Source organism: Ammospiza caudacuta, chromosome 9, assembly GCF_027887145.1.
Source record: "Ammospiza caudacuta isolate bAmmCau1 chromosome 9, bAmmCau1.pri, whole genome shotgun sequence".
Classification (NCBI taxonomy): Eukaryota; Metazoa; Chordata; class Aves; order Passeriformes; family Passerellidae; genus Ammospiza; species Ammospiza caudacuta.
Window position 1 is genome coordinate 33,803,498 of NC_080601.1, and position 26,904 is coordinate 33,830,401.

The window sequence follows — 26,904 nt, forward strand, 5'->3', positions numbered from 1 at the left end:
TAAGGGCCAGTATTTCTGAGAGGAAATGGAATGGTAAATATAATAAATTTGATTCAAACATTCAGAACCTGTAATTATAAGGGATGAGGTATCTGACATAAGAGGATGTTCCAGCCCCCAAAACAAAAGCCAAATCACAGGAATATAAAAAACAATCAAACTCTGAAACAGAGCACAGCTCCCATCCCAGCTGGTGCTTATCTGGTGTGCCTGATCTGCTGGCCAGGTGAAATTTATTAATCAGTAATTATCCCTGATCCACCACAGCTGCTATAAAAGTCTTGTAGACAAGCAGAGGGTGGCTGTGTGCATAGAAGGAGCAGGAATGAGGAATGGCTCAGCTCAGGAGAGGTCAGTGCTGGTCTTATCTGTTCATTTTCTCAATTTTATGAAACAAAATTTTTTTTTTGAGTGCTTTGGGGAAGCTGGTGGGGTGTTTCTGCCTTGTTGGTGTTGTCAGAGCATTTGTTGGGCTGCTGCTGGCCAGTCCCTGGGACAGGCTGGGTTCCTGCACTTGGGCTTGTGACTTTGAACAAGAAATTGTATATAAATACTTTACACTTAAATTTTCTGTTGTCTTTGGAAAGTGGAGATAACTCTGCAGTTACAAACCCTGGGCTCTTTCTTGATGGCACGGCCAGGCAGGGATGGGTCTGGAGCTGAAGTTCAGGTGTAGTTTGGATCTCCATGGATTTTGCTGTGCTATTTTTTCCACTGTTTCTCTGCTTTTCTCTTGCCCTGTGAACTGAGCTGCTTTGGAAAACATGGGCTTATAGCTTGTTTCTCTTTGTGAGGCTTCTGAGAAGCAATAAGCAAATTAAAAACTGAAGTAAAAGCTCGTTCTCTATTTATGGCCAGGGCAATAAACCAGTTGGAGTGACCAGTTCCCAGGACTGGGATGCCCTGTGTGCCTCAGCTGCCTTTTGTCACAGGGCAGGGACAGGGAGGGAGGGACCTGCTCTGCCTGATGGAGCCTGTAATCACCTCTGAGCCCCTCTTTCTGTGCCCTTTGCCCTGTTCTGTGCACTGTGCTGTCCTCCATGGGCACCTGGCTCCCACAGTGGAAGGTGTTGGTGCAGCAGGGCACAGGGTGAGCTCCTGATGGGCTGATGGATTCAGGGTGGGCTCCTGGATGGATTCAACTGCTCCAACTTCTGTTCCCAGCTCAGGTATATCCCAGCCTGCAGCTGCTGAGCCTGTGCCCTTGGGTTACAGCCTGGCAGTTAAATGTTGGGTGTTTGGCAAGCTGCAGAGTCTGTGAGAAATGTTACCTGCTTCCCCAGGCTGACAGGGCTTGGAGGGGAACATTTGTCAAAACAATTCCTTGGTTTCTCCATTTTCCTTGGTCTTCCTTATGCATTGTGTTAAGGGAAAAAGCTGGCATGGGATGGGAGGGTGATGAATTTCTTTAGTTGTTGGGCTCTGTATTAACTTCCCTGAGGGTCTGTCCCACACACCAGGGCTGAGTTTGAGCAGATCATCCCCAGTGTTCTATCACCAGCACTTTTCCTGGCAGTGAAACTTCTCATCTGAAGCTTTGCTTGTGCTTTTCAAGTGTCCTTTATGTGTTTTAATGCTAAAAAGAACACAATGATTGTGTCTTACCTGGTTATAACTTGTGCAAATGAAAATAAGGCACAGGTGCGTAAAGGCAAGGTGGTGCTGGGGCTGTGCAGCCACTGCTGTCACCTAACCAGCTTAGAAACAACTCCTTCCCTCTGCCCATTCCTCCCTTCTTGCAGAATCACAGAATGGTTTGTGTTGGAAGGGACCTTAAAGATTCCATAGATCTGGCTCAGTGCCAGTGGTTGATAACAAAAATCTCATTCTGGACCTTTTTTTTGGTGTAGCAAACACTGGTATTTTAATGAGCTGTTGATCCACAGACTGCACTTTTTAACTTGGTGTGCTCATGGTTTGAAGCACGTTGCTCATGCCAGTGCAGCTTTCCACAAACCAAGAGAAAATTCAGATGTTATTTTTCCCTTGGACACAGAAATCAGATAATTGCATAACACCTCATGGAAGTGGGTGAAAAGAGGACCCTAATACACCTGGATTACCCTTTCCTTTGAGCTTTTGGGAAGCTGTTTGGTGTTTTTTGCTGTGTTTGTGTGTAGCACAGTGAGAGGTGCTGCTGCAGACCAGGAGCCCTGGATCAGTCTCAGTCTCTGCAGCCCTGGGGGGGTCACAGGGGCTCCCAGGAGCAGCTGGTCCAGCCCTGGCTGTGCTCACAGCAGAGATCCAAGGGAGCTCAGAGCTGCTGGAGCTCCTGGGATGTTGCAGAGGGTGCCTGAGACAAACCTGGCAATGAGTGAATGAGGTCTGGCATTTACCACAATGAGTAAATATGATTGAGGATAAAAAAAAGATTGAAGAGGAAAAGGATTGCTGGTGAATCAGTCTAGTAGAATGCAAAGTGTGTTGTTGGGATGTGCTTTGGCTGTGGCTCAATATTTTATCTCATGTTTGTGGTGGAAATGGGGTGGTTCTGAGGGAACAGGGAAGGGTTCTGTGCTCTGCAGTGGCGGCTTTAACACAAACTGGCAGCTGCTCTGCACCATGGAGCACTGCAACACAAATCTGCCTGGTCTGGGACATCTGGAACAGCACTTATGGCACTTCTGAACTGATATTTCTTCTATTTCTGAAGAATTGTTTCCATTCTGCTTACCTTTCTTTAGTTTTGCCTGAAAATTACCCCAAACAAAACTATAGTTGTGATTTCTGGAACCTAAACTACTTATAAATAGGTGGAGAAGATGATTGCTCTGTAATTGCTGTGTTTAAGTGTCTGTGACTATAATGTTGTGTGATTATATGTGTAGGAAGTAAAAAATAAAACTAATTTTTCAGAATTGCCACAGGTTTAATCCTGTTCTTCTGGACTTCTGGGTAATATTGCCTCTGATCCAGTCTGCCACAGGATTGTGGCTTTCAGGGATGTTCTTTAGGCTGTTCTGGTTTTGTACAAGAATCTGAGTAGTGACCCATGTATTTATTTTCTTTTCCAATCACCTGTGTGTGTTTAGGCATATTTCATAGTGTTAACTTGAAATAAACCTAGCATTGCTAGTGTTTAGTCTTTGTTTATTTCCTTAAAAAGACCCATAAAAGCCCATGAGGAACTCCAAACTATAAATTAGGTTTGAGGGCAGAAATAAGTTAGATTAGAAGTTTGGTTGGTTTTTTTTTAGGCAGCCTCATAAAGGATTGGGAGAGTTTTCTTCATTAAATTCAATCTTGAAAAACAAACAATAGCCTGCAAGCATCTTTTTTCCTACCCAAATGGCTTTTCTGCCTTTGCAAGGTGATGTTCTGGTGGTTTTAGGGGGAATTAAGCTTGGAGCTCTGCTAGGAGAGTATCCAATATTTCACTGTACTCTCGTCTATTGAAAAACAGATCTAATTATTTTTACTTACAGATGTTCTTCTTCCCTATGGGAGGCACTGCAAGATAAATTGTGCAATTAGTAGATGGTTTTAATTCTCTCACCTATCTGCTATTAAATGACTTTTTATTAAATCTTTTGAAATCCTTTTAGTAATGTTATCTCAATTCTTGTAGCTTACCAGTGGAGACTGAGGCAATTCCCGATAAAATTCGGGTTTTCCTCAAGCTGTATCCATATGAAAATAATTTAATAACGGGTTGGTCTTGGGATGTTTGCTGTAATGAGCAAGTTTATTTTCATTAAGAAGAAATTGAAATTGATGGCAGAATAGATGACCTAAATTCTTTAGCGAGTTTGTAGTGATACAATTCTGTGCAGGGAACTTGACTGGGTCTAGTCCTAGGTTTTATGTCAACTGATTGATAATTAATTGTCCATAATTAGTTGGAATTTAGGATTGGGTAGTTATTGGTAAATATATTTATGGAGGTTTGGAACAAAACTGCTCAGAGGAATATCGTCTTCCATGAGAGTTCCAAATAAGAAACAAACAGAGCAGTTTGGGCACTGCTTCAGACAGGGCTCAGTGGTGGAAGCTGGGGTGCACTTGGAAATGATCAAATGTTCCCAGGCAAATTCACCAATTCCCCTGCAGAGTCTGATGGATTTGCTGAACTTTATTTGGTCCCTGGGAAACAGTGATGTGAGGAGCTTCTTATGTAAGTAAGATTAGCATCTGTGCTTACGTTAGAAATAATTAGGAAGGTTATTAATGCTTCAAATCGCTGACTGAAATTAAAAGGGGGAAAAAAAATAGCCCATAATGGCACATCCATGCTGTGGTGCAATTATGTGCATCACCCTTTCTCTGATTAAATGCAATTCAAGCTTCTGTTAAAAAGAAATAAAAAAAAAATCATAGACAATTACAAACCTCCTAAAACCCCTACACCTGTTCCTGGTTTATCAACTGCTCCAGCCACAATCCTACAGAACTTTGGGACAAAGAGCAGCCCCAAATATGCAAAATCTCCATGGTTTACTTGGGGCACTGGTGACTGCAGCATTAAACCCACAGGTATAAATGGGTTTCAAAGCTTCTTTGTGGTCTCATAGGCAGCTTTGTGATCTCATTGTGTTCCTGGAAATGGGAGCAGCTGGTTCATGCCCCCATTAGGGTTCTGTGTTCTCTGTATCTGCAGGCCATGTGTGATAAGGGATGTTGGGGTGGCAGTTTTGCTCTTCTCTGGACCTTGCTTTGTGCCCGGCTCTGCATCAGAACCCCTTCCTAATGTGGACAAAACTGGATCCTCTCCTGTCTCCACAGCAAAGCCATGATCAGAAATGGCAGCTCTTGCTCAGTGGGTGGTGTGTGTTTGGTGTTAACAGCCTTGCATTTTTATATCAATATACTCAATATAATTATTACTTTGTCTTTTTCAAGTTGTCACTAAATTGAAGAATGCCAGTTTTATGAAATCTAATTTATCTCTTAAATTAATTAGCAGGAGACTGCATAAACACTAGAAATAATTTAATAAAGGACTCCAGATGGCTGAAGGTAGACTCAGGCATTCAGAGCATTCCCCATCCTGATTGCAGCACCATGCCCAGCCAGACGTCCTGGTGCTTTGGGGAATTTACAGATGAGCTGCACTGCAATCTGCTGGGAGGCAGAACAGTCCCAGAGCTTCATTGTCACAGAAAAACCCATCATTTCTATTGAAGAAAACTAATTGCTGACAGTTTTTGAGCTGGCTTCGGTGCACGATGCATTTGTTCTGCCCTGTAGATTCTTGTTTCAAAAAAATAAAGCACACGCATGCAAATAGAAACATATTGCTCCAATCTCCATGGCATTTATGTACAATTTCCCTCTGATGACTCCAAGCTCCCTTTGTCTGTACAGGTGTTGAGCTGGTAGTGGGGTTTTTCCAAAGGTTCCCTTTCAGTGCAGCTCTGCAGAGAGACCCTGAATGGCTCAGCTCAGGTTCTGAATAACAAAACTCATGTGAGACGCTTGAAATGATGTCCTTCAGCACATCCTTCTGTCCTTCCAGGAGGTAGAAAGAGAACACACTGGTCCAGTTTCTCCTTGGGGATGCTCTGGGATGCTGCTCTCATCTGAGAGCAAAGAAAGAGCTGTAATTCAGGGCTCTGACCCAGAAACACCTGCAGGAGAGAAGGGAATCCCTCAAACATCTGTTTCTGCTCTCCAGTGGCCACTGTAGCATTTGTTCACAGTATTTTTTATTTGTTCACAGTTCCTTTTGTCTCTCTCTTGCTAAGGAAAATCCAGCAATGAGTGTCAATATGACCTTCAAGACTTCAAATACCCACTGCTGACTGACTTAAAAATGGGAGTGTGTTATTAGACTGGCTGTGGAGGGCTCAGCTGTATATTTGAAATGAGTGTGATAATTCACTTCTGGGGAATTTTGGAAGGAATTTTGAATGATTTAGATATGGGACCTTGGTTGTTTTTGATGATGTGGCTTATTTTTTTCTATGTAGACAGGAAGGGTCAGTTTGGCTCACATATTTACCACATGGTTTAGAAGGTCACAAGACTCTTAGTTACAAGACCTTTTAAGGAGTTCTTGACCAATAAAACACTTCCAACAAGGACATTTATGTTTTTGACCCAATCCTGAAATATTTCTTCTTATGGACCCATGCTGCAGTGTGAGCTTTTTTGGTTAATTATGTTATGACACACAAATGTACAGTGCTGCATTCTATCTCCTTGTTTACCTCTGTTACTACTTTATTTTTGCTGTATCTTAAACTCTAAAACTCTAAACTTTACTGAGCTAAACATGTCTCTGCTTTAAACTCTAAATCCACATTTTTTGCTTCTAGCACCTGAGTTTGGAAGCCTTTTCTAAGGTCTCAGATCAAATCCTGTGTTTAGTTCGAAGCTTTGGCTTACAGGCCCAAGGTTCTGAGAGTTCCCTGCATTTTGGATTCTAACAAATGAGGGTTTGTGCCATAGAATAGTTTCCAGAATTAAGGCAGAGATATGCAGATTAATTACTCACTGATAACTCAATGTTAGCAATGTATTCTTGGTAAGTCACTTACAGGTGTAGAAAAGTTTGTACTGAAGTTCAGTGGCTTCTCCAGGAACCAAGGGGATCTGTAGCTTCTCTGAGGTCCTTTTGGGGCTGTGCTAATTTTCTCCCCTGTGAACCCTCATTATTCATCCCCTGCCCAGTGAAAAGCCATTTCTCAGTATTTTAATGCCAGTCTTGGAGCAGTGGAGAGTTCCTGCTGAAGGAGGGGCACGTCATGTGTCACAGAAACTGGAAGGTCATCAGTCTTGGAAGGGTTGTGCATGGGCATTGAGGTTGTGTGAGAGAATTCAGCAGCCAAATAGAAAATAGAGCTTTTAAAGTCACATAGATGGTCACAAAGAGAAAATGTGTTCACAGTGATTAATTAGCTTTGCCTGCTGTTGGGTTTTGCTGATGAAATGTGCTCCTCTGATTGGATTGCCTTGGCTTGGGCACCCAAGGAACTTGTGGTTGACACTGAGATCCCTTTGTCAGTGTGGAGAAAGACTGAATACACAATTTATATCTGAAATAGGAGTGGTTGTGCATGGATTGATTGAAATGGAGCCTCCTGGGCTCAGAGGAGAGTAAATTTGGGCCCAACAGGGTTGTGAAAGGCTGAGAGCATTCAGAGCTGGGAGATCACACCTATGAGATGACCAGAGGTATCAGGAGAGTCTCCAGCTCAGTGAGTGGGAATCACAAAATATTTTGGCTTAAAGGGACCTTTAAAGTCACCTCATCCAACCCCCTGCAATGAGCAGGGACATCTTCAACTAGGCCAGGACCTGACAGGGTATCAGACACTCCCAGGGCATCCAGCCCCTCTCTGGGCAACCTGCCATGAATTAATCCTGACAGAGTCACAGTTTACACCTTCTCCTCTAAGTAAAATAAAGCAAAAATTGCAATAAAAAGAAGTTTAGACTCTGTAGAAATGATTTCTTTGCAATATTAATGTAGAGGCTGGATAATGTACTAGGGGAGTGCTGCCAACAAAAATGTGACAAAAGAATGAGTGTGGATTATAGGAATAAAACTATTCAACCTCCTCTTGGCATCTGCTATAATCCATCAGACCTCTGGGAAATTCAAATGTATAAGCAACTCCTGGAACAAAACAGTCACTATTGCTTTCCTATTTTAAAATTTCATGTGCCTGGTCATGAGGGGGGAAAAAACAAAAGATCTGAAATTGGTTACAGATCTATCTACTGCCTTATTCAGGCAGCTCACATCTGAGATGGGAGCGTTTTAGTGCTGAAAATTGATTTCTGGACAAAATGGGGATCAAAGAGGTAAAAATTGGAACTCAAACCATGTTTTCATCAGCAGCCAGACTTCAGACAGCTGCATGGAGGGAAGGCTTAGCAGCAGCTGAGCTGTGCCTTGATGATATGATAAACCTGGCTTTGCAGTCAGGGCTGGAGGATCAGAAATGCTGTGCCTGCCTGGCACAAAGCTCAGATCAGAGGGAACTTGCTTGGGGGGGTTGAAGTTTTGTTTAAAGGAATGTTTATGGATTAACTTTGGAATGGGAAGGTTTTGTGCCCTGCCTGGAGCTTTGTCAGTGGGCATAAATTTGACAGAAAGGAGCACGAAATCCAGGCTGTGCTCTCTGACTAACCAGAAATGTACAGTTGGTGACTCAGGAGTGTTTTTAAGTTTTTTTTTTAATAGAGATATTTGCTATTTTTAAAAAGGAGGATGCTTGTTTTTAGGAGGATGTTTTTTCAAAGACTTTCAAGAAAGCTGGAGCTGTCCAGAGAAGGGTGATGAAGCTGGGGAAAGGTCTAGAAAACACATCTTATGAGGAACAGCTGAGGGTGTTTAGTCTCTATTAAATGACACAGCATTTCCAGAGAGATTTCACAATTTATTGCATAGAATCTATGACACAAGATTTTCAAAAAAGCTAATTTTATAACAGAAATCAATGCAAGCTATTTATATATTTATGTACATTGACTGTGCTCCTACATCTACAAGTTGTCAAGATCTAGGGACATAGTCCAGTCACAGGCAGGAAAATTCTTTTGCACTGATAATAATAATCAAAGTTGCCTTCTTTGATTATTATTATCAAAGCATAACTGATTTTTATGCATAAAATTTTATACATATAATTTTTATTCACATAACTAATTTTAAAGACCTGGTGTGTGACTGTAACTGGTTTGCAGCTTTTTTGCTAATTGCTTTATTGGTTAATAAAAGATATTTTACTTGTCCATCAAATCCCTCTATTCTTAAATTGTTTATATATTTTCTTCACTGGTTTCATGGGTTAGATTTAATATTTATGCAGGTGCAAGTTGTTTTTCACCCAGGAATAGATTGCTGTGCTAACAAACTGTTCACACCAGGATTGCTTTCACATGGCAGCTTGACAAGGCCAGCACTGATCTCACAGAGCAGGCCTGGTTTTGTGAGGCCTTTCTTTTATTATTTTTCCACCTTACTGCAAAATGTGTGTGTGAAATTTATCTGTTGGTGAATTGTCTTGTTCAGGATTGTTGCATGAAGCACCAGTTTTTGTTTGTTGAGTGAAGTTGGCAGGTTCTAGTGTGTCTGGTTGCAGCTTAAAAAATGAGGATGTGTTGTTAGAAACTGGAGATAAATTCCACCAGGGTAAAAGAGATGAATCTATTTCTGCCTCTATGGAGAGGTTAAGTTCCCTTGATTAAATTAGAGCTGGCAAGGATATGACAAGGGAGAAAAACAATTCCTGTAAGGAGTACTGTCCATTCTTTTAAAGAGAAGTTCTTCAAAGGATTTTGAACTTAAAAGTAATCTAACTGTGGTAAAAGTGGTACAAACTGAAGACTCAGTTATCTGCTGAAACAACATGAACCACAGCTCAGTTTTTGCTGTGATTTTGTACAAATAGATGTAAATAACCAAATAGCTGTGTGGGAAGCATAATTGCCACACTTTGGAGCATGGTGCTGAGTTATCAGGGAGAGATTTCAGCTCCCACTGAGGAGCCTGATGGGATGAGCAGACTGAGTTAGTTCCTTGTTTTATTGGGGAATTTCCAGCAAAGCAGTTGGTTGCTCTATCCCTGGCTAGTTTATCAATGTCTTTTTACATTGTTGATCCAGCCAGATTGCTCCCACGATCACCACTTGTCTCTTCTTATGTGCTGCACCTGGCATCTTATGAAGAAAGAGTGGAAACTATTTTCTTATCTAGGGAATCCTTATAAATAAAGTAAATTTAAGGAATAATTTGTTCCTTCAACCACCACTTGTGCCTTGTTCTGATAAATGTGATCAACTTTTCTGCTCTGCCTGCTCTGTGCTGGAAGGGCACTGCCTTTTACACCCACTGTGGAAAACCTTCATAACCTGTAAATATCCAGCAAATTCCAGAAGGCTGTAATTTAAATCACGTGAAACTTAGCAGTACCACTCTAGGCCAAGAAGGTACAAATACAATAAAAAAAAAATTTATCATGAAACACTACTTGCAATGTTATTTTTTCTTTTGTCAGCCCAGTCTGATTGTTGTTCATGGATTTAAGCAATGGCAATTCTGCCCTGTGTTTTGATTTGCAGGTAAGCAGAAATATTGTTCCATGTTCTTGAAATTTTATAGTAGAGAAACTAGAGCTAACTCACCTGATTTCACCTAGAGATATCTCCAAGGAGTTAAGGGAAATTGATGTATTTCTGCCAACCCATTCAGAGAATGCTTTGTTAAAAAGTCACTCTTGCCCAAGTCTTGTTTTTATGGAGCAATTATAATTAGTTAGGACTGCTCCAAGTGTCAGCCAGGAGTCAGGGTGCTTCAGGGAAATAAGTCCAACAAGTTTTATTGCTTCCCACTTTGGAGTGATGGCCTGCCTCAGCAACCTGCAGCATGCCAAAGAGCTTCTGATGGGATGAAAACCCAAATTTTATTACTTCTGAAGGTCACAGCGTATTAAATGTATCACAAATACACACAAACAGCTGTAAAATGCAAATTCACTTCCACTGTGAAGCAAAATATCCTGTAATATCTTTCTAGTTGGTTTCTTTTACTTGGCTCCAACTGAAATCAGGTCTGAAAGATTTATTTATGGAGTGGCTGAGTTGACTTTTTTATTGTTTTATTTTAAAGAGCTCAGCTTACACCACTGAACTTCCCAGTTCCATATTTACATCAGATAAAACATGAGGGGTTTTTTCCCTTTAATAAGAAAAAATATCTTTTTAATACAGCCTTTGTTCTTTTTAATTGAAATCTACTTTTTCATGAGGGGTGGCTAAATATTAAATTCTTGCAGCAGCATGACATGAGGGGCAATTTCCATTCCTAGATCAGAGGTTCAGCTCTGCCTGTGGCAACACCAATGTGTTGGTGCTGCCCAAATTAGCAAGTTGTGACTGATGGCCTTTAATGGACTGGAAGGACCTGGTGCAGGATAACTTTCCCACAAGAATATTTTGTCTTTCACATTTGATTCAGGAGTGCTCTCCTATGAGATTACTTATAACCTTAGCTTGTTTTTTTTTTTTTATAACTGATGATAAAAACAATTTTTCTCTTCTAAAAAACCCAGTGCTTTCCCAACATATTTTTTTCTTTCACTGAGATAAGTCTGAAAATAAGAGTTGCAGAGATCCTTGGAGAGAAAGAAAGTGTAATCATAACTTATGACTGACTTTTTTTGTCTGTAGATTTGTTTTATGAGTGTTTTATCTTTCAATAAAAGGATTTTCGGCTGCCTGAATTCACAAGAAATGGCAGCAAAATATTTTTTGGTTTGATACTTAGATTTTTGGATCCTTCTGCTTGAAAGGATTATACATGGAGCCTTTCTTTTTGTAGGCTTTGCCATTATTCACTAGGGTAACTTAGAATTAAAAACACTAGAGTTTGAGTTTGCCTTAAAATAATTTGTGTTTAATTTCTCTGTATTTTATGCTAGTGTTTTCTCTGATTTGTTATAAAAATATAAATTAGTCTTTAGCCTTTGATTTTGAAATAACCCCACAACCTGCAAATAAAACTGGAAACTCCAAGAATCTTCTTGTCTGTCTAAACCATGGTTTATTACAGTTTCTTTGGTTTTTATAAGTCCCAAACTTGGGGCTGAAATTAGAAAATTCAAATTTCTATCCCTTCCATTAATGAGAGAAGGCTGTGAAGCTTTTAGGCAGGTTTTGGTTTTGTGCTTGAAGCCAGCTAGAGAAATTTGGGCTGCATTTTTTGTGTTTGAAGCCAGTTAGGGAAATTTTAGAGCAATTTGCTGCATTGCACATCTCCCAGTCTCTAAAAAAAAAGGTGCGGGCAGTCTTATGCAAGAGTTAACGAATGCAAATTTATTTAAAAAATCCAGGGTTTCTCTTCTGACCCAAGAGTTCTGCTGGAGCAGGAGCTGCTTCAGATGCTCCTTGTGGAACAGGGGAGAGGAGGGCACCTCAGCTCTCCTGCTCCATAAATGCTGAGGAGGTGAATGCCGATGTTTCTGTAAGCTTATTTAGTGTCAATTCCACGAATTTTATCCATTTAAGGCTTCAATGAAGTTAATGTTTGGAGGAAACTTGTCTGCCTGAAACACCAGTTCTAAAATCACTGTAGTCAGTGGAGCAAACCTGACCCTTGCCAATTCAGCTCATCAGGATTGAGGTGGGGGAAGCCTCACCTGGTTGTGCCTCTCCCCTGGATTATTTCTGGGGGCTGTGGAAGGAAGGGGGTATCAGAAAAGCCCTGGTTTGCTCTCTGCAGGCAGTGGGACTAAGAACAAGCCCAATCCAGCCCTAAATAAGCATTTGCAGCCTGACTTCACTGCAGTTTCTGCTGTTACCATCACTCAGGAGCCTGATGTGCAGGGCAGATCTGATGCTAAATATGCAGTTACTGGCATCATAATGTTTTTCCTGGTTTTCTACTCCAGCTTTTATCAAATTACTGTGTTTTCTACCTCTGTCTGACTGCTGTCAAGGGGAACAGTCTGCCTGCAGTGACTGATGGCAGCTTTTCCCATCACTGCTGCCTTCTGGTTTCATTTTCCAGGCATATCTACATCAAATTTTATTATGAAAGATTCCTGCTTTGTAATTTCATTATGCAGAGAGAAGGAAGAATTAAAAACATAAACACTTTTGTAATAAAGCAATATGTAGATTTCCAGATCCATGTTCTAAAATGCTCGCTGACTTAAAAGAAAAACACAGTGCTTGAGGCAGAAAAAGGCAGCCCTGGAATTATGATTTTTAGGCACAGGAGAATCCAGCTGAGGCCTCTACCAGTACAAACAGGCAATTAGAAAAATATCTGCCCCAAAGGGCTTTGGATTTATAGACAACCCAGGCAAGCTGTGCATTAGGAAAAAGTCTGAGGGGATGTGACAGAGCCAGAAAATGGTAGCACTTGAGCCTTTGTGTGAGTTGTGGTGGCCCCAGGTCCAGGCAGGCAGCACAAGTGGGGTCCCAAAGCCTCCCCCAGCTCTGGAGCTTCTGCTGTGGGAAATGGGGATCTGGGGCAGCAGGACAGCTCTGGGACATCCCTGTGTGCTGGGAATTCACCCCGAGGAGCTCACAGGGAGCTGGTGAGCTGAGCTGTCATCAGATGTGACCAATGTGGGAAGTGGGTTTATAGAAAGTTCTCATCTGTATGCAGACCTTGAGACAACAAATGGCGACTTAGAAATGCCATGGAATAGGACAGATGTGGTTAAGAGAGAAATTGAGTTACAAACAAATTTCAAAGGATGCCCTTGCAAATAAGACTAAATACTTTGGAGAAACAGAATTTTGAAAGATGTGTTGTAGTAGGACCCATAAGTGGTAATTTTTAGGTGATTGGCTTTAAGGCATTTACAGCATGGTGTGGCAAAACCCGATAGGCCAAGAAACACTTATAATGTATTGTAATGAGGAAATAATTACCTTCTGATTGTGATGGCGTGAATTATAACATCAGTATTGTCTCACCCTTCTCATGACACTGAAAATGGAATAGAAGTTTTAAAAACACCTCTCTGGGTCAGCAAAGGGCTCAGTCTGACAGACCACGATCTTGTATTTGTTTGTCCAACCTGCCCCCCTTGGTGCAGGAGCCCCCAGACCCTGCCCAGCAGCTTTGCCCACTCACCCCTCCAGAGCTCCACTCCTTTTCCTCAAGTTCCCTGCAGCTGCATCAGAAATTCCGGGAAAGGATGGACTCAAGCAACAGAAAATAGATCAGAGCTGTGGAAACGAAGTCAAATGACATATTGCCTGGGATTTCTAAGGAGATTTGAATTATATACTTGGCCAGCTTTCCATGAAATGTGAGATTTAGAGTTTCAGCTCCTTGAAGCTTTTTTTTTTTTTTTTTTTTTTTTTTTTTTTTTTAGAAGTTGTAAGCTAAGAGGAAAGAGCAAAAGAACTTTAGAAACCAAGTGATAAGAGTTGTGTTGGGCCAACGCAGAATGGGAAAATCTGACCCTGTTGAGGATCTCTGGCCTCTTCTGGGGGGTGTGGGCGGGCTGGGGCTCATTAAATTCACACTGGCCTGTGATAAACAGTGAGCCCAAAGCAGAGCCAGGGGTGCTGGCAATGCCAGGCTGTGCCCAGCACTTTGGATTCTGACTTTTCATGTACCCAGTTCTGAACTGAGAATTATAACAGTCCAGTAACTAATTTTTGGTGGTTTTTGTCATTTTTTGGTTTTGGGGAGGTTTTTTTTTTTGTTTTATTTTGGTTATTTTTTTTGTTGGTTTTTTTTTTTTTTTTTTGTTTTGTTTTGTTTGGGGTGGAGCTTGCTTTTTTGGGAGGGTTTCTTTTTTGGTTTTTGCTTTCTATACCATAGGAAACAATATTGATGACTTGGAAATATGCACTACCAGCATGTTAGTCCCAGCTCATTTGCTGTCAGTAAATTGCCTCCTTGTTGAAGAAGAATGATGGTGACTCAAATTATAGTTGATGTAGCATAGCAAATAACAAATATCATAGAGGAGCTTTGGCTGTGATGTTGAGTGTTCTTTCTCTGATGTTTTAAGTGTGATCACTTAATGATGGTGATATGTGAGTAAGTCAAGGGGAAATTTTATAATGGTACAAAGAAATAAGCAACAAGCACAGATTAGTTTTAACACTGGAGGAATGAGTTATTTTACCTATGAAACTGCCTCAGACCTGCCAGGTACCTCAGCTAAGATGCCTTTTGCATGGTGTGTGATAAAGAATTTGCTAACCTGAGCCCAACTACTTATTTATGCAGCTCAATACATATTTCCTGTATTTGTTTATTATTTATTGCATTTTTGTTGGGTTAAAAAACCACAATTTTTTCATACCTAACCAGATCTTCTACTTTAGTTTGTCTTTACACTTTTATGAGCATAACAACGTGACTTTATCCAGCTCTTTATGATGGTTGACCTTCGGGAACAGCTGGGATAGGATTCCTGCACTTGTGTTTTAAGAATCATCTTGTACAAAACTGCATGGACCAGTCTTGTGCCAGTAGAGTTTAAAAAAGCCCAAATTTTAAAGAGAAATAAGTGAGTATTATGTCTGTAAATCCCATGTCTTTGGGTGATGCTGAGAGGTGCCAGAGGACTCACAGGAGGGTTAGTGGGGTGTTAATCTGTGATTCTGGAGATGATTTAATCTTGTGAAGGAGCACAACCTCTCAAACAAGCTGTTCTTGAGAGTCCCAAGACTGAAATTTCAATTCCTTAAAAGATTCTTACACAGAAATCTGGTTTGAGCAGCTGAGGATTTTAATAAATAAAATTTGTTCCTTAGTCTTGTGGTGCAGCTATCATGGCATTTGGAAAGGGGCCTTTAATGACATATTGTGTCTCAACACTCCTAAATATTGAGTGAGGAGGGCATCAAGGCACTGATCTGACTGTCAGACAGCTCTGACTAAATGCATCCTCAAATTAGGTGAGCTCATACATCAGCAAGGTTTATTTCTGCAGCTGAATTCACAGCTCATTTGTTTACCACTCAGAAAAGGGAGGAAAAAATAAAATCTAGGGTTTTTTTTTCTTTTAAAGGAATCCTGGCTTGCTGACCAAGCTGTCTATGTATTTCCCCCCAAATAACAGTATTTAGTCACTGAGGTGGGACTGACAGAATAATAGTATTCATCTGATTAAACCACTGGAATTTATTCTGTTTTATGGTGATAAAATACTCATATTCATTTGCTCGTTTTTAATTTCTATGAGATAATGTCTCTCTTCCAATGCCAATCAGCAAAGCATGCAAATAATATCAGTGCATGGAATCAGCCCTGACCAAGAGGAAACAGTGTGCGGTCTGTTGTACAAATAGCCAGACTGATTCCTTCCTTCCTATTTTTTTTTTCCCCAGCTCCCTTTAAGATGAAATTCTGTGGAGTATTAAGCACACAGGGCTTATTCACTTGTTTGTGTTGGGTGAGTGAATTCAGGGCTTGTGGGAGATGCCAGATGGGCTCTGGGAGAGACAGAAGGTCTCTGTGTCCCCACCAAGCTGCAGCAGAGTTTGTTTCCCAAATTGTGCTGCCAAGTGCCTCAAACCTGACCCGCAGGTAAGAGGCTGATTTTGACACCCCTTCCATCCGTATTTAATGGATGAATATTAATGTCCTGAATACTCCATTTCTTCCTGGTGTGCTGCTGCTCAGCATGGAGGTTTAGATGCTGCTCATCTTCAGCCATCCTTTGAGACAAACATCCAGAAAAGACACAGCAATGATTACACTGCTAAAAAAAGAAAAAAAATCCCCCCCCCCCAAACATATCCAGAAGGAAAAAGCCCCATAATTAATTTCCCTTTCAATCCTGAGTGATTGGAAACAATGTGCATAAAACTTGGAGTTTCTGATAGCTTTTCCTGTTTCATTTTGCTGTTGTTTGTAAGTAAAGAGATTAATTTCATAAATTTATTCTGTTGTAGCCTGGTGCAGTGGGAAAACAAAAGTCTGTGTCAATTTAAGAGTGAAATTTCTTCTTGGGTTAGTAAAAACTTTCCAAACCACAATATTCCAAACTAGAGAGTTCTTTGTGAGCTATACAGGGTCAGGGTGCTGGCTGGTTTCAGTTTAAGCCATAGTTTAGTTTAATTTGTTCTCCAGTTGTCATCATTTGAAAAAGTTTAATGAATGTGGGTGAAATTGAGAGCTACACTGCATTTTCCTGAAGAATATAGGTATAAATATTTGCAGTGATTCTGGTTTGCTGCTGCATATTTTGTGCAGCCCATTTCACAAAGCTTAGCAGAGTGGATTTGGTTTTCACTTTGTGACTTGCTAAATTTATCTTGAGAACGAAATGCCAGCAGGAAAATTTCTCAGGTTCTGCTTTTTGGTGATTTTCATAATGTTTTTTAAGTTGGAAGGAAGATGATTAATTTGGATATTTGGGCAGAAAACAAAAGCTGCAAGGGAAACAAATTGGATTGCATGAGAGGGATTGGAGGGGAGCTTTCTTTCAGACAGAACAGGAATTGTAATTATGTATTGTTTTATCTGTTTCATGGCAGAGGACTTTCTGAATAATCACAGCAGGACATCAATCATGGCAGGTATTACAGCTCAAACCAGACTTAGCAGTTTTCTTTCTGGAATATAAGTTCTTAATCAGATAATCCTTATAAAAACCAACTATAGGATGCCTGCTAGAATTCCATAATGTTGGTATGTGTGTGTGTAGGAAGTCAGCTGAGTTTGGAGCTAATTAATACATAGATTTTTTTTTTAACTATAGTTAGACAGAAAATGTCCGTTTTCTTCATGGGAACACCTGAGATCAATCATAAAGCCAGAGAATGGTTTGGGTTTGAAGGAACCTTAAAGATCCTTAAAGCTCTGACCCTCCTCCCCTGAATTTAGAAGGGGTTAATCCTTTGCAGCCCACTGTGAATATTTTGGGCTTTATTTTTTTTCCCCCTGTCTTCAGTGCACAGGCTCATATGAAGTTATAGAAGCAAAGCAAATATTGACTTTCCTCTGAGTACAGAGCTTTGAAATAAGCTTTTGCACCCAGGTGGCTCAGCCAGCAGAACTGAAACAATAGAGACATCTTGGGCTGCTGCTGGATCAATGTCTCATACTAATGAAGCTTCTCTTTGAAATACTATGAGGATGAATCCTGAAAATCAATCTGTTTGTCTTTGGGTGGAAAAAGGGAGGGTTAAACATTCATCCTTCCCGCCTCTTACCTTGGTGTTCAGTTCTTTCTGTTAATAATGGTTTCAGTCTTGTTAATTATTATTTCAGTCTTACAAGGTCCTGAAGCTGCTGTTGGTTTGGTTGCACAGTGTAAAAGAAGAGAGGGAAGGAATCAGCCCTGAGATGCTCTTTGCCTGCTGTCCCCAGAGCAGAAAAAAATTGAAGAATTAAAGGCTGTGGAGGAATGAAAGTGAATCAGGAGGAAAGGAGAAATGAGGGAGCACTGACTGTGTCCTGAGGGAACCTGCTCTGAATTCTTCTGACAAAACCAAATTTCAGCCCCAAATGCCTGTTTGAATTGGAAATGTTTTTGTTTTGAGGCACTGTGATCTCAAAGCTTCAAATCCTGGGCAGGACTCTGCTTCCCAGACAAAAGTCTTGACAAACTTCAGGACAGGCTTGGTGCTCATCTCATTATCTCATCCTGGGGATCTGGATGGGCTTTTGGCTGAAGAGAACACATTAGATCTGCCTGAGAGGAGTTCATTTTCCCCTCTGCAGCCCTCACAGTGCTGTGCTGGGAGCTGGGGAGGTGCTGAGAGCACACCAGTGTTTGGGAGCACAGAGTCAGAATTGCTCACTTGGGGCTGGACAAAACCCTGGAGGGGACACAGGCAGGACAGCTGGCCCAAAGTGACCCAAGGATCTGCCTGATCACAGGATATCTGCTCAGCAATGGCAGCTGGGAGAAGGGGAGTGTGTGTGTGTTCATTATTACAACATTTGTCTCCTGGAGTGATTGCTGTGGGTACTGCAGCCCTCCTTCCTGGGAATTGGCTAGACATTGCCTGATGCTGGGGAGTGGAGAATAAATCTTTTGTTTTCCTTTGCTCCTCTGCACTGGTTTTGCTTTATTAAGCTGCCTTTCTCTTGACTCATGAGGGTTTTATCTCTTTTTTCCATCTTATTTTCTCTGTCTTGCTGAGGAGGGAAGTGATGGACCAGCTTGATGGGCACCAGCAGCCAGGCAAGGTCAACCCACCACACAACAGCTGAAAAGAAAGGGGAGAAAATAACCATTTTAACTTGTTGTAATGAGACACTAACCCCCTTGAAACCTCAAATTAGAGGCAGGCCTGCTCCTCCTGCCTGACCTTGCCACCTTAAAGCCTACATCATCAGTGCTCTGTTCTCCAAGCACCAATGCCATGCCCTGGAAAGAAAGGTTCAGGGAATGTGATTCTGGCAGAGCTGCTGTGGCCTGTTGTGCTTGCAGAGCTGTTTGTACATGTTCCTGTCCTGTGTCCATGAAAGCCCAAAGCAGGGGAAGCTTCCAAACCTTTGGTTCACAGCTTGCCCAAGGACACACACAAATGATGCTGCTACAAATAGGAGCAGGGATCAAGGATGTGTGCCACAGACATCTTTTATGAAAAATCCTTTCCTTAAGATTTTTATTCCTGAGAAGCTGAGAGGCCTCAGGAACAAAATGTAAACAATGATTATCTGCTGCTGTGGAATGCAACAGGTGCATCTGGGATTGGTCTCACGTGGCTGTTTCTAATTAATGGCCAATCACAGTCAGCTGGCTTGGACTCTGAGACACAAGCCTTTATTATCATTCCTTTTCTATTCTTAGCCAGCCTGCTGATGAAATACTTTCTTCTATTCTTTTAGTATAGTTTTATTGTAATATATCTCATAAAATAAATCCTTGTCTCTTCCCTCACCCTTGGACCCCTGTGAACACAGTCACAGATGTGCTGCTTTAAAAGGAGCAGAGGCAGGACCCTACACCCTGCCATGTGTATGGAATTGGGGAAGTTGATATGGCATGAAGTCTGATCCCAAACTAGGGTCTGTATTTCTGCTGGCACTGAAAAAAAAGCCATAAAAAAGCCATAAAAAATCCCAGACCCACCTTTGTATGTTTTCATAACGTAATGCACCTGCAGGGCAATGCCCATGGATTCTGATGTCCCTGGTAGGAAGTGCAGCCCAGCTGCACCTCGGGGCAGGCTCTGTGTGTGCCTGTGGCTCACAGCTCTGCTTGGTGCATTTGGTTCAGAGACAAATATTCCATCTCCTCCCTCACTGCCAGTCTGAGCCAGGAGCAGTGACAATAAAACACTGCCTTGGCTCTCTCAGAGGTGGGGATGTAACTCTTCCCTTGTCTTGCTTATACAGCATGGCTGTTCCTGTTGGTGCAGATTTATGGGGTGTGTCAGGCATTTCTCCTGACAATAGTACACAAGAACCTGTAGAATTATCTGGGGAGGGAATTTTTCCTCTTGTGCAGCTAGTGGTGTGTGCTGGGGGCTGGGAAGGGGCTGTGCCATGGAGAAGGGGATTATGACTGTGCGATGACAGTGTAGTGACACCATTTACTCTGGTCTAAATGGAGCCAGAATTGGGTCAGCCAGCAGGTGAACTTGTGGAAAAAAATACCTTTATTTTTTTAGGATGGTGTGCTGGCCATAATGAAGTTTGTTCACAGGAGCTCTGCAGGCATTGACTGCTTTAATGCACATCAGGGGCTTTGGAGATGGAAATGTCTGCATAAATCCTGAGGCTGTTGATGGTGACAATGCTGGTTTAGAATCTGGGTGGAATTAGGGAGCTTTTTCTTGGGATAATGGACTCATTTTGCTTTATTGCTCTGTCAGGCTTTACCCTTTGGTCTTGCTGTGCTGTAGCTCATAACTGGAATTACAACCTCCACAGCAGTAACTATTATTTCCTCAGCTCCCACTGGATAAAGTCTGTGTAATGGCCTCTGAGGATAATGTTTCTCCCAAAACCTGTGTTACCGGTTTACACAAAATTGGGTCTAAACACGGCGGATTTTGTTGAAATATTAATCCTTTTGAATGCAATGAGATGGGAATTGAATGGCAGAAAACTTCAACTTTTCAGCTTTTTATGCAGTATCACTTGTCTTACCTGGGGCGAAGCCAAATCTCTCTATATGTATTTAAAATCACCTATTACCATTTAATTGCTTTTGCTGGACCTTAGACACATCCTAGTTTGAAATCCTGCCATCTCTCCAAAATCTGTAAATGAAGAAGGAAAAAGCAGGATGCCAAAAGTCACTCTCCAATGCAAAAATGAATTGAAAGGAAAGCAGCAGGGTAGAAGAAAATGTTAAATGTTGTTAGTTAGCGATGACAAGGCAAGCCCATGAGCTGGGTGTTGGTGTCCCTGGGAGGGGAGCAGAGCTTGAGGGCAGCACCTGGAGCACACAGATGTGTGAGCAACTTGTGCATCTCTGATTGCCTCCCTAAGGGAAATAAGGATGGGGTTATCACAAAAGGTACTTGGCTTCATTTTACAGTTTACTTCACCTCAAAGGCAACACAGAGTTTGGAACTGTTCTTCTGAATAAGCTGTGAAACCTCACAGGGACCCTTTTGACTTCCACAAATGCTGTGGACAGCATGAAACCAGTTGGTATTTGGGTTTTTTGCCATGTTGGTGTTTTTTGTTTGTTGAACATATTTGTGACTTAAGCCAACATACTTCAACTATCTGCATCTCCCCTCTTTGATCTACCTTATTAGGACACACCAACTTTAGTGAGTATTTGATGCTGTGCTAATGAAATCATAATGTTTCCTCATGTTCATTTAACTGGACTTTTTTGCTTCAAATTTGATGTAAAACCAATTGAAGCATGTTATTGCTATTTAGCAATCCTACTATTGTGTAGGCGATACAATCATTGTGTAAAGGAGATACAGAAATTCCTTTCTACTCTACCAGAATTCTTTGTGTTTTAATTTACTGGAAACTTACAGCAAATATAGTACCTTTTAGATTCTGAGGAATCTAAATTCTCAGACCTTCACACTTCAACACACATCACTCAATTCAAGTTACTGTGGCAGCTGTGCATTTCTGTATTGGGAAATATATTTTTAAGCATCTGGAGAATAGCTTACAAAGTTTTTTAAAGCCTTGCTTGTTATTTATTTCTGGTCTCAACAAAATTCCAGGTTTTCTAGCAGGGCATGTTGGTTTGACAGTGACTTACAGTGTGCCTAAATTTATTTCTGTCTCCGTTTCACACAGAAATAAAGCATTTCCCAGGGTGATCTGTCCCCTGCCCTCTTTCTGTCCCAGGATTCAATCTTGCCTTTTCTTTTCCCTCTCTTGGCTCTCCAGTTGTCCCTGCTGATCCCAGAGGGGTCGTGCCTGGCTCTGAGCACTCTGCAGGCTTGGAGAGATGGGGAATTTCAACTTGGTGTTTCACAGACCCTGGTGAGAACCCAACTCTTTCCAGAGTCAATGTTCTGGTGGAAGCTCAGCAGTAATGTTGGTTCTGAAGTCATGGCCAGGAGCTGCTTTGTTCTGTTTGCTCTCCTTTGGACTTTGATGTGCCCAGACAGAGCATCTCTGACCCACTGCTATTCACAAATTTCCCTTTTTATAGTGCCTCTTGTGAGTTTTCACTTGACATTCTCGAACTATGCAAAAGAGAAGAAGGTGAGAATTGCAGCACTCCGGGTCCTTGTTCCAGACAATTGCCATGCAGCAGTGTTTATGGAGCTTGAATGTCAGGCATTTTAATAATCTCACCCTGGCTGACCAAGATTTAATAATTAATAAGATGATCAATGTTCTACAACTGTAAGCCCACCATGTGCATGAAAAAATATTGCTATTTTTATTTATCAGTTCTGCTTAGCATTCTGGTGTTTAAAGGCCAGTGAAGAGATCCCATTAGCTATATAATAAAATTGTAGATATTATTGCATATTAGATATATAATAAAATAATAAAATTTCTGATCCCATTAGATATATAATAAAATTTTAAGGAAACAAATATTCCCTGTCACGTAGTCAGTCCAAGCGAAGATGCCTTGTGCCATGTTCTCAGTTGTTGTTACACATAACCAAAATATTGATGTCTGTTATTGCAATGCCAGACCTGCATTTGTTAATATCTCAGATATGTCTGGTTTATCAGCATGTTAATCTGGTTGGATAAGGTTTTTACTAACTCTGGGGTTGTTCATTTAAGCCAGCAGCACCTGGGTGAGGGCACCTCTGCCCAGGACATGCAGAGATGGTGATCAGGATCCACCATCCAGCCTAAATTGATTTATTTATGGCTTCTCTTGTAACTGTGGCAGGGAATATGCTAGAACAGCAAAATTCAGCAAAGCAAGGACATCCTTAAAGGGGAGCTTTGCTGAGATCAGTGGCAGGGAAAGTATTCCATGGATTAAATCAAGTAAAAACAATTGCCACAAGGTGTGCCATGGACTGTGCAGAAGTTCCTCAGTTGTTCCCAGCCCAGCTCAATGTGAACAGTTTTCCTCACATAACCAGGCTAGTGCAGCTCCTAGGAAGAAACCTCTTCCAACTTTTTGCACTTAATAAATGTGGAAATGCAAGGACAAGATGGTTGATGCAGGAAGAACAGAGGGTGCCACAATATTATAAATGGTCATTTCTACAGAGTACTTCATTGTGACACATTTATTGGTGCTGTTTTCCAGATGCTGCCCATAGTTAAATGATATATCTTGGGGACAAAGCTTTGCACACTGCCAGCCACATATGGCTCATTCTGGAAACAAACAGCAATTGAGTTCAAAAAGGCATTTTTTTCTTGCAGCCACTGATGCCTGAAAGCATGGAAATATAATATATTTTCAGTAATTAATCTCTGCAGTTCATAATAACCCAACATATGCAGAGTGGTGGGAGTTTCTTTGTAGAGCACTGGAGAGTTTCCAGCAGAAGCAACTCAGCTGTTTAAGCACCAACAGGGGAGATAAAATCAGACATGACCCCTTCCTTTGGTATTGGCCTGCTCTGTGCTGGATCTCACTTGAACCCAAAATTTTGGGACTCCAGGAATTATATATCCACAGGGACCACATAACACATCTATGGGAAATTAAGTTTTAAAGTTATTATGACTCTGGAACAGAGAATACAACTTTCAAATTATTTTGTATAATAAAACGCAGAGTACCTGTTCAAGAGCCATTGATCATCTCAACTGCTCATCTTCTGCTGCTCTTGGGCTTAAAATAGACTGATTTTTTTAATTTTTCCCCCTGGTTTATGGCACAGATTTTTACCAAATCTCCAATGCTCAAATCAAAAGAAAGCACAATATTTGAGTAGAGAGGGAGGAGTGGAAGAGGAATGACACAATATATTTGCCACTCCTGTGCTCTTCAGCTGCTTTGAGATATTTGCATCTGCTTCTTCATCTATATCTTACTTGGGTATCTAAATATTTTGTATAAAAAATTTGAAATCTTTATTTTTGCTAAATCAAAGGAAGATTGTTGCCTCTGATGGGATTCTCAGCACATGGTCAGAGCTGGGTACCACAGTGAGCCTCTTGCTCTGCCTGGAGGAATTTCCCCCATTTCTGCTCCCCCTCCACAAGAAGTGGGTCCTGTTTGTTCCATTTTCACCTCCTGGCAAGTACAACACCCTTGGCTTGGCTCTTCCATGATGTCATGGAATCAGGGAATCATTTAGTTTGGAAAAGCCCTGCAGGATGTGTCTCCTCCTCCTGCTGACATTGTTTTTCCATGGGGACAATGCTGGTGTGAGAAGTCCCCTATTTTAGTGATTTAGTTTTTGAAGTCACTGCAGAAAATCCAGGTAATCCCTAAAGAGATAGGTGATGAGACAACAGAATAAATTTTCATTACATTACGACACCCAAGATAGTACTAAACAGGATGGGAATTCCCCTATGGAAAGAGCAGGAAATATTAAAAAATCACTTTTTTTAATCAGTTAAATTGGCTAAAGACAGCCACTGGCTTGTACCATGCATGTCTGGGTACAAGCCAGTGGCTGTCTTTTAAAACTATTTTTCTTCCTTCAGTTTGACATTAGGTTCTCTGCCCAGGCTGGAGTTTCAGTCTAAATAATCTACATTTTACAAGCTCAGACAAATATCTTTATGCATCTTCCCCATGGTTTCATAATTTTTCAGTGACCTTGTAAATGTCTTCACTTACTTTATTGTGCTTTTTAAAACCTCTCTCTAAATCTCTTCTTTGTTGCATTGTCTCATATGTTTTTTTAATAAATTCATAGAATTTAGCTTTGAGGCTGATAGGCAGTGAAATAGAAATGGGACCAAATGACACAGCTGTTAACTGCTTTGCTAGGACTTGCCCTACTTTTGCTTGTAAAAAATCTAAAATTTCTCCCTCAGTGACAACTTTGATTAGAGAAGTGACTAGATTCAGAATGTATCTGTTAAAAACACAATTATAATTGAATTTTAATGGTAAAACATAAACCAATTGATTTGGTTTTTATTTTCACGTCTCTTTAGGTTTTTTTTCTCCAATTGGTCTTCAGGTTAACTATTTTAATCTAAATAATCTAAATGTTGATGGTTCTTAGTGGAGCTACTTTTTAAGTGAGGTCCTCAATTGCTGTAACCCAGGGTAGATGTGATAGTGAGGAGCTTAAATGTGAGATGTCATTCATTTTCCCTCTAAAGACAGAAGTTAAACAACAAATCTAACCCAGAATTATTCCTCTTGTGGTTTAGTACTTATTTTTCTGTTTACATAAATAATTTTTCAATGTAGTCATTAAATTTATTGTACACCCTGTTCCACAGTGAGAAAATTAATCCCATGCAGCAGGCAGGGGAATCAATGAATAAACGAAAGAACAAAATAGCCCTGTAAAAAGATGTAAAATCTCCCAAATATTTTTTCAAGTCATTCTTTATTTTTTATTTAATAATTTGTTAGCTGCCAAAGAAGTTCAGGCTTGACTACACCAAATTGCCTTTTTAGTCAACCTTTCAAAGATTCTGTAGAATCATTGTATAGATGTTAGTATTGAATATTTTTAGCTCAATGTATTAATTAGCACTAAGCATTTTCAGGGATCTCTAGGAATAATTTCTGCCCAAATTGGGGAAAGAGCTCTGATCTCAGAGATCCTGTGCTCCTGCAGCAGGGAAGGAGATGACAGCACAGGTGGCTGTATATTATTTTGTTGCTTTAAACTTGGGGTTATTTTTTTTGTTGGATCTGTGGCTGTTTGTATCACTTTTCATGGCTGTGCAGATCTAGCCTGCCTTAGGGCAGTGATTTTCTGGGCTTCAGAGAACTCTTGTGTAAGTGGAAAAAGAGGATAAATAAACACACTGGTTAGCCAGCCAAGATAAATTATAGGTCTGCTCTTGCATAACATCTTGGTTTCTGTATTTATAAACATAAAGAACCATCTCAAATTGCTTTAGATTACCCAGAGGAAGAAGAGCAATTTCTCTGGGGAGAGGTAAATACTTAAAGAGAAAAATATCCTTTTCTTACCATTATCTAGATCATAGCTTCCAGTGGGAACTCTAAGTAAAAAATTGCAGGTGTTTATACTCTAAAGAGTTCTGTACATTAAATGCTTTGATAAGGATGTGACAACAGTCATTAGGATCCTTGTTCCTGTCAGAACTTGGGATGAAGTTTTCAAAAGTAGTCAGCCTCCTTGTTGTGCTCTATTTGAGTGCAAATTAGGATAAAAGCTGAATATCCAGATACATCTGAATGCATAAAAAGGAGTTGGCAGCTCTCAAACTCTTCCAGCAGATTTTGTCTGTGTGTTTAGCAACCCTCAGCAGGTTCTGTCCATCTATGTCTCAATAAGCAATTTTTAATATGAACAAAGGGTTGAATGACAAACTGCCTCTTGTTGTGAACATCAATTTGATGTCCTCAGTTCTCATCCTGAAGAGACTGTGCACAAACAATCCCATTCTCTTTGGAATTCCTGATTTTGCCTCCTTTTCTTGCATCCTTTTTTTGTTATATCTGCCTGAGCATCTCTGCCCCAGGGTGACAATTCCAAGCCATTCTAGACCTCAGCTGATCTTTCTTTTTTCTCTCCTCTTTGACCTTTTACATTTCTCCTATTAATAGGGAGGTGCAGCAAGAAGCAGACTTTTCTCTGAGACTAACAAATGGGCATCTTTTTCTGGAGGATCTTTCTCCTTCTGCTCATTCTTAGAGGCTCCTGCTACATTTTATGCTGTCAGATACTTGTCAGGCTCATGTTTGCACCTCCCTGCTAATTACTGAATAATAATTTATCTACATATTAACTACCACAGTCTTCTTGTCTGATTTCAATGGCTTTATTGCCACTTCTGTTTTATGGATGACTCTTCATTAGGATCTGGATAGAGACGTCACTGTAGGGCACTTTGTAGTGCTGTATTTCCAAAAATAAAACGGAACCATTTCAAATGGTGTTGGGACTTGAAGGTGTGTGTGAAAATCTATGGAAAAGCAGAATGCCATTTTAAAAATGCAAAGTGTTTTTGGTACTTCAGCAAAGTGTTTATCACATTTCAGGTGTGGG

General features: G+C 40.8%; 1 long non-coding RNA gene across 2 annotated transcripts in view; it reads left to right on the forward strand.

Annotated features, from left to right (window-relative positions):
* The first annotated feature begins 309 nt into the window (after nucleotides 1–309).
* LOC131561545 (uncharacterized) overlaps nucleotides 310–26,904 on the forward strand; it is a 44,862-nt gene continuing 18,267 nt past the window's right edge. Inside the window, exon 1 of one of the 2 annotated variants that reach the window (XR_009275079.1) lies at nucleotides 310–351. This is a non-coding gene — a long non-coding RNA (uncharacterized LOC131561545). The remainder of the gene's footprint in view (nucleotides 352–26,904) is intronic. The other variant, XR_009275078.1, reaches the window with a different exon arrangement.